The 12,452-nt window shown below is 42.2% G+C and overlaps 1 protein-coding gene across 7 annotated transcripts in view; it reads right to left on the bottom strand.

The window, feature by feature from the left end:
* LOC139753495 (ecdysone receptor-like) overlaps positions 1-5,812 on the bottom strand; it is a 530,512-nt gene extending 524,700 nt beyond the window's left edge. For all 7 annotated transcript variants that reach the window (XM_071670109.1, XM_071670110.1, XM_071670113.1 and 4 more), the window contains exon 1: positions 5,308-5,812. The gene's annotated coding sequence lies outside the window, so the exon portion shown is untranslated. The remainder of the gene's footprint in view (positions 1-5,307) is intronic.
* Positions 5,813-12,452: the final 6,640 nt, after the last annotated feature.

Below are 12,452 nucleotides of genomic sequence, written 5' to 3'. Positions count from 1 at the left end.
ATGACACTTGCTAGGCTAAACATTTTGCATATTACGCTTATTTCCAGGTGTTCCTTTCGTTCTACTTTTCCGTACATTATTATACACTTCGATGTGTTCGACTGGACTATGTTCTCACTATGTGGTTTAATACTTCCCTTGTGTTTCTGTTCTGGGTGTTCCCATGTTTCTTCTGGCATTCTCGCATTCCACATATTGTCCTTTAATTCATAGCTAGTCTTCCACCCTTCCATGCGTCTCGTCTTTCTTGAATTACACTATGTGTTCCATCATTCCGAACTATCTCTAAATCAAATGTGCTCTAATGTTCTGAGGTTTCTAAGGTTCCAACTGTTCTCAAGTTCTAAAGGTTTCCGGTGATAAGGACAAAACTATAACTCATTCTCCAGCCAGATCCCTACCTGACACAGTAAGAGATATTTGAAATCAGAACTCAATTCTTGGAGCCCGAAAAACTTTTCCACAGCCGGAACTTGTAGTTTTGAGGCATCATCTTTTACTTTATATACAGACACTCTCTGCCACTCGTATATCTCTGCTGTGTATGAAGTACAATATCAACACAGATTTTCTTTCCATATCTTACATTTACAATGCCACATGATTTTGTACACGCGCTGCGTGTTCTCGTGTATCTAAACTTTTACATAAAATGTCCTGTAATGGTTTAAGTCACTCTGTGTTGACAGGTATAACGCCGGTATTTCCTGTAAATAATATTTGAATAACTTAAAATGTCTTGTTTCCAAGATATCACGATCTGCCAATCACACTTACCTTCATGCTAATTGAATCAACGCGTGATTGGGCGCACCCACAGACCAATAACCAAGCGGCAAGTATTCGATCGGCCAATCACTGAACGTCTCTGTATAATAATTTACCAATCAGGTGACGATCTTTCCTACCGATCTTGGCTCCGTTTTCTATATAGGCCCGCTACTGTTTAAAGATACCGCATCCGCCGGAACTTCCCCCCTTTAAATTACCCTAATTCGATGACTTTACGTTTTCCTGACGCACTGAAGTCTCGTGCAAGTCTCAGGAAAGAGCTAAAGATTAAGGCTCTTCTAATTAAAAACAGTTTTACGACAATCTGGTTCAATATATCACAAATGATCACAAAAGATCCTGAATTATATCCTTTGCGTTATATAAATCACGATATCAACTGTCTTTTTAAAAGCCAAGATCGCTAAAGACCCAAGGAATGTCGTTTTAAATAAGAGCGAAATGAAAATCACCTCAAACTTGTTGCTGTTTAGAATTTTACGGGGAAAGTATCGGGGGAGGAGAGGGATACAGGATTAGATAAACCAAAACAACTAAGAAAAAAAAATCAAGGACCTTGAGCAACATGGTGGAAGTGAGAAACAAATAAAATCACAATGGTTACGGAAAAGGCTTCAGGGAGAATCCAGCAGAGAGCTATGTCAAGCCTGTTACTCAAAACCAATCACGAAGTATACAGTTCCCGGCGAACGTGGAGGAGAACTACTTCCCAAACGCAAGTGTTCCCCAGCCGCTGAACACGAGAGGGCTGGCCAGAAGGGTGATGTTTAGGGCGCAAGAGACATACTCAATCCCACGAGTAAAGTCGGTACATCAGGAGCTGCCGATGACGCGGGAATGTAACTTTTCCACAACCACAAAGATGACGACAACTTCACACAAAAAAAGAAACTACGTCGTCTCTACGACAGCCAGCACGACAAGTGTAAAGGAGAGAAATAAAAGACACGTACTGAGGAAAGAAAAGACACGTACCGAGGGAGGGGGGAAAAAGATAAATGAATTAACAGAACAAGAAAAAGGCGTTTACAGAACAGTACATAACGAGATAAAAGGCCAACAAAAAACAGTGTCAAACAACGGGACAATATAATGGCATTTAAGAAGCTAGATAGTGAAAGAAGTGAACAAATAAAAGACATTTACGAAACAGCACAATAGAAGAAAATTCAGGAGACTACACTTGAAAATGCTTGAAACAACGGAACCAAACGGTGGCATTGGTGGAAATAGACTAAATACGAAAAAAAGAAAACTTTAAACACATGAAATAGAGGAACAAGAAGAATGACTGCGGAACAAACAAATACATGGACCAACAGGGAAATAAAAGCAATTAGGAGAGACGGTAGAAAACAACGGAAGATAATAATGACGATAACGGAAAATGATATGCATAAAACCCGACAAACACAGCAGACGGAGGCCAAATCAACGGTACAGCTATAATGAAGTAATGAGCGCAACAAAATTAGGCAGGCGGGGAATATAGGAATGGGTCCTGAAGAAAACGAAAAATTACCAGGGAAAATCATATATATATATATATATATATATATATATATATATATATATATATATATATATATATATATATATATGTATGTATTTATAGAATCTCCTTGATCACAAGTACATTATGAATAGCATCCAGGTAATGAAGATCTACCCGAACTACTTTGTTGGATAATTAAGGAAAATTTAGAAATGTTATCAAGACAAGTGATGTATCAACGGGAAGAAAGGAATTCACAGATCAATACAATGTTATCTTACGTATTGAAAAATTAATCCAGATCAATATAGTCACGGTCAAATAAGAGGCAATACCCTCATCTATTATCTCGTGGCAATGAGGCCATTAGCAATCTTTTTAGATGAAAGTTACAGAAACCGATGTTGACAATGACGGAAACCAGCACATACAATAATGAGACACTTATTAACAGTGGATCGTAATTAGCTGTCATATCCACGAAGCAATACAATTACCAGCTAATTGTCAGGCTGTCAAGCCATGAGGCTAAGCCATGAATGGCAGGAGGCGGTCGTCCGAACACACATGGCGGCTCAGCAGTACTCGTATCCACGACTGCAGTAACTCCGTTATGGTCTAAATCATTCCCCAACTCCGTTGTCAAGACAATACGTAACTAATATGGTCTACGCTGTAGCTGGCGGCTCCTTGCCAGGGTGACCGGGAAACTGAGGTAACCAGATTTTCCTTCAGTGGATATTGCTGTTAGAACCTAGAATGTTGAGTTTACTTCGACCATGCCTCGAAGTGATGATGGTTTCTTGCACGTGAGGTCTTAAACTGAACAAAGCCCTCTGTTCCTCAGCCCGTTGATGCTTTGAAAGAAAAAAAAAATAAAAGTCCACAGTACTACCTGAAGTGGGCCAAACATGTGACCCCCCAACCCACCCAGCCCACTAAAAATAAAGTACTTTTCTTTTCATTGTTCTTGCATCTAAAAACGATACGCGCAAAGCCAGCGAATGAAAATGCTGGTACCGAATCATTTTGGAACAAGGCGTCACCACATCCGAAAATTACAAACGCCTGTATGTGTAAACATCACAGATAATCTGCCAAAGTCTGTCTTGAAGACCGAGTCCCTCGAAATCGGGTCAGTGTATCACCAGGTATGTCGCACCATTAAGAGCGGATACACAACTTGTAGCCGAAGAATAAAGTCAGACAACTTATCCGCGGGTACAAACACAGAGCCGTACCAGAGCCTAAAAATACCGAATCCATTGGTGCGTAGTGGAGTGAGGCGAGCGTATGGGGAGACTTCCCAGCAGAAAGTCAACATGCCAAGCAGGCACAGTCGTAATGTATATCTACAATCAACGCCTGTATGAGCAGCGAGCTGTACGCTGAAGCGCATGTGCAAGCCTGCGCAGATGAACTGCGCAAAGGGAATCGCGCATATTTGAACAATGGCTGTATGTAATTTTTAAACTTGATCGATTACTTCACACTAATTTTTGCTCAGATGTATTCGCGTTGCTTCGCGTTACTCAATACTAACCCCCCTGGCGAAATTCAAACGTTCAGTTGAACAACTTATCTACTTGTGCTAGTGTTAATGAACCAGCACCAGACTACGTCACGCTGTATTGAGGATGCCCCACGAGGCTAGCGGAGTCCTTGCGCAGAGGTTCAATGTTCTCGTTAACACTGCGCTCAGCTGTGTAAACCTGAAATAAACATTTACTTTATTCGTCAAGTGTGGCAAAAGAGTGTCACAACAAATCAAAATTTAGTTTGGTGACGAGATCTTGATACGCAACATCTTCCGTAGATAAGGAAATTCCACTTGTAGAATGCGACTGGTAAACCCTGAAACGTGGTTACCTGGAGACGGACGACCCGATCTACCGAGCGTCGTCCAAAGTCAAAGATCATTTCCAAAACATAGAAAACAAAGATGACAAACTCATCGAGCCCACAACAGCCGACTTCTTAACATAGCAGATAAATTAGTAATGTATCGAGTGCTGTTTCCCGAAGCTAGAACGTCTTGATAAGGATTAATGGTCGGGTATTGCTAAGTTTCCAGTGATTTGAGGGCGGGTACTATAGTATTACACATTCATTCACGGGGAAGCACCACGCTGACTGCTTAGTCACAGTAATCTCTTCGGCTCAAGAGTTTCTAAACAAACAGTTTTAGCCCCGTACGGCACCAGTAGTCTGAGGAACCAGTCCCGGTAGTGCTTACGTATCATAATGGCATTTCAACAAGGAAACAATGCATTGCATGTGCCTAGCAACAATGACAACCATTTCATTGAGGCGCTGCATTAAACAGACTGCTTGTAAAAAGGTCTGGATTATACTGACAACCCGATCATCATACAATAAAATAAATGTTACTACAGACAACACTCGAACCCCAAGACTCTCTAAAGGTTGTGCACTTCAGAAGGTCACTGGCATGAGGAAAATATTCACATGTTCCTGTGGCACTCGAGCCTGTCAGGAACCTGTTACCACTGAATTCGCTGAATTATCAACGAGGTTCCGGTGGTCACGTGACCTGATCCTTCGTGTGGCACGAGGACGACCTTAAGGTGAGCCAAGCCTCTCGCTGCCCCCACATCCTCTCCGGCTGCAAGGGTTACATGACATTTTCTCACTACGTCTAGCACACGCCCTGCGAAAACTGGCTAAACTTCCATTCTTCTGGTTAACAAGTAAGCAATACTGTTAGTTAAACTTTCTTAAGTGTATAGAGAAGGGTAGAACTTACCATCTGTCTCACAGGACACAAAGGTTTAACTTAAAGCTTGAGAGAAATAAATACACTCAATTAACAAATCTACACACATGCAGATCAGCCACAACCAAGAGTGATTTGGGTGGAGAGTCCTAACCGTGCAAACTCTTATGTACTCAGCAACAGCGCCGAGCACGGATCAACAGTTATATCAATAATCCTTCATAATCATAAACCAGAAGAACAGTATGATATGACAGGCAGACTAAACCATGTTAAATCTCACTTGTCGTCGGAGGTACAAGACGAAGTCGTCGCCGATACTAGACCCAGTTCGTGCCGGAGGTGGGGGACGGAATCGGACACCGTCAGAAGTACCTTCTCTCCTTAAGTTCAAGCATAAAACTGGTATAAGTCTATGTTTCCACTGTCAAACAGGTTAGTCTGTATTTTGCTTATCAATAAAACACTAAAATTCACCGTAAAATCTACGATCAGACACTGGGAACCGAATCCAAAATCGGTGCCAAGGGCCCAGACTGAAGTATTCGGACGGCGGTCCAGTCGCGAGCCAGCCAACACTAAGGCAAAACTGCCTCAAATCTCACTAATTTCTAACGATCCTCAGCAAATTCACTTGCGACACTTAGATAATTTCCTTCTGCACAACAAAAATGAGGTTATTCTCCATGATTCAAACTCGAACTCGCTGTGATGGAAGCGCTAATACAACACAGAGCGCCGGGGACGGGTACACGGAAAACCTCCCGCACCGTGGTCTATCGCACACTGAGTCTCACGCCAGAGCTTTCTCTCCCAGTAACCCAGTCTCGCGACCAGTTGTCGGCGGCCGCGAACCTCACACCCAAACTTAACTTATATTTCCCCACCTCCCGGCCTTATAAATGCTTTATATAAACACATTTCTCGAGACCTGTCGATACCGTGCGGGAGAACACACGTCGCGATGGAAATACCGTGGGATTCATTCGATAAAATCACAATGAATGGATATGTTGATAACTATGGTGAATGACACGCTGGGTGACGGACACACACACACACACACACACATATCGGCCGTACGCACATGTCTGCCGCCCATTGTAAGTAGGGGAAGTGCAACCCCTTCCCTTCCATACGCATCCAACAGGAGCCCCTGCCCAGACCAACATCTCCGGGGTGGGTGGTAGAATGTCCATGAAGGGAATGATGATAAGAGAACGTTGCAGCACACGCCCCAAGACTTTACAAACGATGCACATCCACACAGTAAAACTGAAAGTAAAGTCGTTCATGTAACATTGGGCGCTGACCTAGAATCCACTGGTTATGTAACGGGAGCATAATCTTGAACTTCTTAACTAACTAGTTAATGGAAAATAGGGTTTCCTGCCATGGCTGAGATAGAGCGAGGGTAGAATACGGCAATCAAGTCATTGGTTTTGAGATGGTGGACCATACTGTCTTCCGAGGTTTGAGGTTTACCCTGGCGGCGGCCGTCGACAAGCAGGGCACGAGCGTAGGGTAGTAACGGTACCCTGTACCCTGCCATCTGCACCATCGCTATCACCCTGTACCATGCCCCTGCACCATCCACCACTGATACCACCCTGTACCCTGCCACCTGCACCATCGCTACCACCCTGTACCCTTCCCCTGCACCATCCACCACTGGTACCACCCTGTACTCTGTCACCTGCACCATCGCTACCACACTGTACCCTGCCCCTGCAGCATCCACCAGTGATACCACCCTGTACCATCCTTACCATTGTATCCTGCCAACTGCACCACGTTACTTCTCTGTACCCTGCCACCTACAGCAAGCACTACCATCCTGTACCCTCACACCTGCACCACCCACCACTGCTACCATATTGTACCCTGCCACTTACATCATCCTCCACCCACTACCACCCTGTACCAAACTAACTAACCCCCCCCCCCCCGAACCCTGTCCTCTGCCATCTAACGACACCCGCTTGCAGCTTACCATCCGTATACTAACAAACAGTACCACCACAACTTATCATCCCTACCATCCATTCGAATCCTCTACCTTGCCATCTGTACACACCAACACCCACTAGAACTTGTGCCTTGAACCAAACACCACTCACATGCACTTTGACCCAACTTCCAACCACGAGCGGGTATAACTTAAGCCATCCACCTCCTACCTGTACTTTGACTCAACCACCAACCACTAACGCCACGACCCAGCCACCAACCATTAGTATCCTGACCCGCCTTGACCCCTGTACAAGATATTACCACTGACGCTTGACACACAAAAGGATCCGCTGTCCTGACACGTGCATCATCCACCACGTGCCCTGCCAACCACACCACCCACTAGCACTCTGTACCCTCCCAGCCTCATCGACCCACTAGCAGACTGTCACCTGCGCCAAACGCCACCCACTAGCACCCTACCACTTGCACTATATATTACCACATGTGTATGTACCCAACCACCTGCACCACTCACTGACGCCATACACCTTGCAACTTTTGAACCGTTTTCAGTATAATATATGCCACTGTTCTTGTATGCTTAGAGAGAGAGAGAAAGAGAGAGAGAGAGAGAGAGAGAGAGAGAGAGAGAGAGAGAGAGAGAGAGAGAGAGAGAGAGAGAGAGAGAGAGAGAGAGAGAGAGAGAGAGAGAGCGCACAATCAATACAAATGAGTTTCTTTAGCCTTTTTCTGATTTCCAAACTCATGTTCGTTGTTCTTGAGGAAGCTGGAAAAGTTTAGTTTTTGATGCAATTCTCACTATATTTTTCAGAACTTACACAGTGAACGTTCGCCCTATTTATGGCATCATAAGACTAATTAAACTGAATTAAATAAAATCTTGGAAATACTGAATAAAATACATGTGTTCGGAAACTAGATAAAGCCAAAGAGAAACTAATTGATGATATCTTATATATATATATATATATATATATATATATATATATATATATATATATATATATATATATATATATATACCTCGCAAACGCGGGAGACAGCGACAAAGTATAATAAAATAAAATAATATATATATATATATATATATATATATATATATATATATATATATATATATATATATATATATATAATATATGAGCGGATGAACAGCTGGGATAACTGTGAACCGGCTGCCGCAGCCAGACTTGGAACCTATGCGTTCGACCCGTGAATGCGTCACAGTCAGGATCGCTAACCGCTACGCCACGGAGGTTTTTAATGAAATACGTCTGAAGGAAAATAGTCTAACTACAATAATATATATATAAATATATATATATATATATATATATATATATATATATATATATATATATATATATATATATATATATATATATATATATATATATATATATCGAGGATGTAAGGCATGTGTACGTGTAGGAAGAGAGGAAAGTGATTGGTTCTCAGTGAATGTAGGTTTGCGGCAGGGGTGTGTGATGTCTCCATGGTTGTTTAATTTGTTTATGGATGGGGTTGTTAGGGAGGTGAATGCAAGAGTTTTGGAAAGATGGGCAAGTATGAAGTCTGTTGGGGATGAGAGAGCTTGTGAAGTGAGTCAGTTGTTGTTCGCTGATGATACAGCGCTGGTGGCTGATTCATGTGAGAAACTGCAGAAGCTGGTGACTGAGTTTGGTAAAGTGTGTGAAAGAAGAAAGTTAAGAGTAAATGTGAATAAGAGCAAGGTTATTAGGTACAGTAGGGTTGAGGGTCAATTCAATTGGGAGGTAAGTTTGAATGGAGAAAAACTGGAGGAAGTGAAGTGTTTTAGATATCTGGGAGTGGATCTGGCAGCGGATGGAACCATGGAAGCGGAAGTGGATCATAGGGTGGGGGAGGGGGCGAAAATTCTGGGAGCCTTGAAGAATGTGTGGAAGTCGAGAACATTATCTCGGAAAGCAAAAATGGGTATGTTTGAAGGAATAGTGGTTCCAACAATGTTGTATGGTTGCGAGGCGTGGACTATGGATAGAGTTGTGCGCAGGAGGATGGATGTGCTGGAAATGAGATGTTTGAGGACAATGTGTGGTGTGAGGTGGTTTGATCGAGTAAGTAACGTAAGGGTAAGAGAGATGTGTGGAAATAAAAAGAGCGTGGTTGAGAGAGCAGAAGAGGGTGTTTTGAAATGGTTTGGTCACATGGAGAGAATGAGTGAGGAAAGATTGACCAAGAGGATATATGTGTCGGAGGTGGAGGGAACGAGGAGAAGAGGGAGACCAAATTGGAGGTGGAAAGATGGAGTGAAAAAGATTTTGTGTGATCGGGGCCTGAACATGCAGGAGGGTGAAAGGAGGGCAAAGAATAGAGTGAATTGGAGCGATGTGGTATACCGGGGTTGACGTGCTGTCAGTGGATTGAATCAAGGCATGTGTATGGGGGTGGGTTGGGCCATTTCTTTCGTCTGTTTCCTTGCGCTACCTCGCAAATGCGGGAGACAGCGACAAAGCAAAAAAAAAAAAAAGCAAAAAAAAAAAAAAAAAAAAAATATATATATATATATATATATATATATATATATATATATATATATATATATATATATATATATATATATTTCCTTTTTTTCTTTAGCACTGCACACTGGGAAGGGGGCGGGTGTGGTGGGAGTCAGGCTGACCTTGTAATAGCACTCACGTCGCCGCCCAACTCTCGCTCGTACTATCAGACCATCCCAGCTTTACGACCTTCCTACACCACAACCTACTTCAGAATGATAAAAAGGCAGCAAGTATGAATCATGTACATGTGTATATATGTATATATCTGTGTATGTATATATATGTATATGTTGAAATGTATAGGTATGTATATGTGCGCCTGTGGACGTGTATGTATATACATGCGTATGTGGGTAGGTTGGGCATTCTTTCGTCTGTTTCCTTGCGCTACCTCGTTAACGCGGGAGACAGCGACAAAAGCATAATAAAAGGATAAATGTAAAAGAGAGAGAGAGAGAGGGAGAGAGGGGAGAGAGAGAGAGAGAGAGAGAGAGAGAGAGAGAGAGGAGAGAGAGAGAGAGAGAGAGAGAGAGAGAGAGAGAGAGAGAGAGAGAGAGAGAGAGAGAGAGAGAGAGAGAGAGAGAGTTTGTCTATGATTCATAAGTTTATTTAGAAAGACAAATGGTTTAGTAAACACTCTGTCAGTGATGCCATACACCAAGAATACCTGACCCTTAATAAATAAGACTCTGGACACATTGTAAATGAATGCTGACTATGAAGAATGAAATCATTCACTAAAGATTTCGATTTCTTACAAATGGTGGCCTAACAATCTATAAACTGATCCATATCATCAACACAGAAGAGCATCGCCATAAAGACCACGAAAGACCATAAAAAAGCTACGGGATTCCATGAAGGTATGCCATGACGTAATTGGTTCTATGTTATACTATGATGCTATCGTGTCAGACTATGACGTCACTTAAACATTATAAAGCCACCACGAGAAACAATAAAGCCTCCATCCGAGAGTATAAAGCTTACAAGTGACACTTATGGTGTCATAAGAAACAATAAAGTTTGCACGTGACGCCAAAGAGCAAGAATATGACAGTGTAAGTCAGTCTTCCCTTGTGAAAACAAAGAAATCTTCACGTAACACTACCAGTGTCATATGGCACTATAAGATTGTCATGTAATATCATATAGTGCCATATGACGGTAGAGAAGTGACACATCTCACTATAAAGCTGTTATGTGCCCCCCTAAGCGTGTCGCTTGACACTATAAAGTTGCCACATTGTGTCATAATAACAGTCACCGAGCGACACAGTAAGCCAGAGTTGGATACCAAAGTATTTACTCAACAGATCATCCACACATCTTAAACAGCTACGTCAAAAAGCTTTGAACGGGAGCGGACATCAGTGTGTCCACTTTATCTTCCCTATCTAACCTTCTTCTTTCCTCCTACCGACCCTGAAAAGAAAGGAAGAAATATGGGTCAATTTATCGTATCTTATTTCTAAGGTTCGATTAAGTAGACTCATTTCTTACCTGACCTTCGCCTGACCCTCACCTGACGAGGTCGTGCACCTTGCCTGTCACATATGACAATATAACACATCTATGTTGTCATTTCTGTATCTCAGGTGAAGTAAACACCCATGAATGCGCTTGAATCTTCCTGTTACATCTTCCAAGTAGCCAACAGCATGTTCCTTAATCACATGTTCTTTGTGAGTTTTACGCATATATATGTATATATATATCCCTGGGGATAGAGGATTAAGAATGCTTCCCACGTATTCCCTGCGTGTCGTAGAAGGCGACTAAAAGGGGAGGGAGCGGGGGGCTGGAAATCCTCCCCTCTCGTTTTTTTTTTTTTAATTTTCCAAAAGAAGGAACAGAGTGGGGCCAGGTGAGGATATTCCACAAAGGCCCAGTCCTCTGTTCTTAACGCTACCTCGCTAACGCGGGAAATGGCGATTAGTTTAAAAGAAAAGAAAGAAATATATATATATATACATATATATATATATATATATATATATATATATATATATATATATATATATATATATATATATATATACATATATATATATATTATCCCTGGGGATAGGGGGGATAGGGGAGAAAGAATACTTCCCACGTATTCCCTGCTTGTCGAAGAAGGCGACCAAAAGGGGAGGGAGCGGGGGGCTGGAAATCCTCCCCTCTTGTTTTTTCAATTTTCCAAAAGAGGGAACAGAGAAGGGGGCCAGGTGAGGATACTCCCTCAAAGGCCCAGTCCTCTGTTCTTAACGCTTAACTCCAGTCCTTGATCACGTATACTATATCCAATCCTCTTCCGAAGTCATAAAAAGTTAGAGTGAAATTATAAGGTTGGTTAAGGCTTGACTGAAGGTCAAAATAAGTCTCGTCTACTTATTGAGGACGAGGATTAAGTGGAGCAGTGTTGTACGATCAGGGCGACTGCTGTGTGTCTTGCTAGTGAAGGAAATAGGTTGAGTTTCATGATGACCAAAAATAAAAATCCTGTCCTTTATAAGTACATTTTTATACAAACTATTGCTAATTTTTTGTTATCTTTGACTTAAAGTAAAAACTGATTTTACATAAATTTTTTCCGCATTATATCAGGAGTATGATTACGGCTCAAAAACTCATCAGTTAATTAGAAAATATAATTCAGGCGGCAGCCGGTAAGCGATTAATAATTACTACGTTGCCGTCAAGACTGATGGGTTGAATGTGGGTTGTCCACTCCACACCGTAGGCCGGCCGTCTGTTATTACTGGTTTCTCTTTGGATAAAAAAAACTTTACCCGTTCACTTGGGTAAGCTACCACGGTTAGCTTACGTGATGCCAGTTCATATTAGTCCCTCGTCACGCCTCTCTTTAGGGTGGGCATCAGCGAGTCAAAGGGTCAGGGAACGAATCTATGCGATCGTT

The sequence above is a fragment of the Panulirus ornatus genome, chromosome 14 (genome assembly GCF_036320965.1).
Source record: "Panulirus ornatus isolate Po-2019 chromosome 14, ASM3632096v1, whole genome shotgun sequence".
In the NCBI taxonomy this organism is placed as follows: domain Eukaryota; kingdom Metazoa; phylum Arthropoda; class Malacostraca; order Decapoda; family Palinuridae; genus Panulirus; species Panulirus ornatus.
The sequence above is the reverse complement of the archived record's forward strand: the minus strand, read 5'-3'. Positions and strand labels throughout refer to the sequence as shown.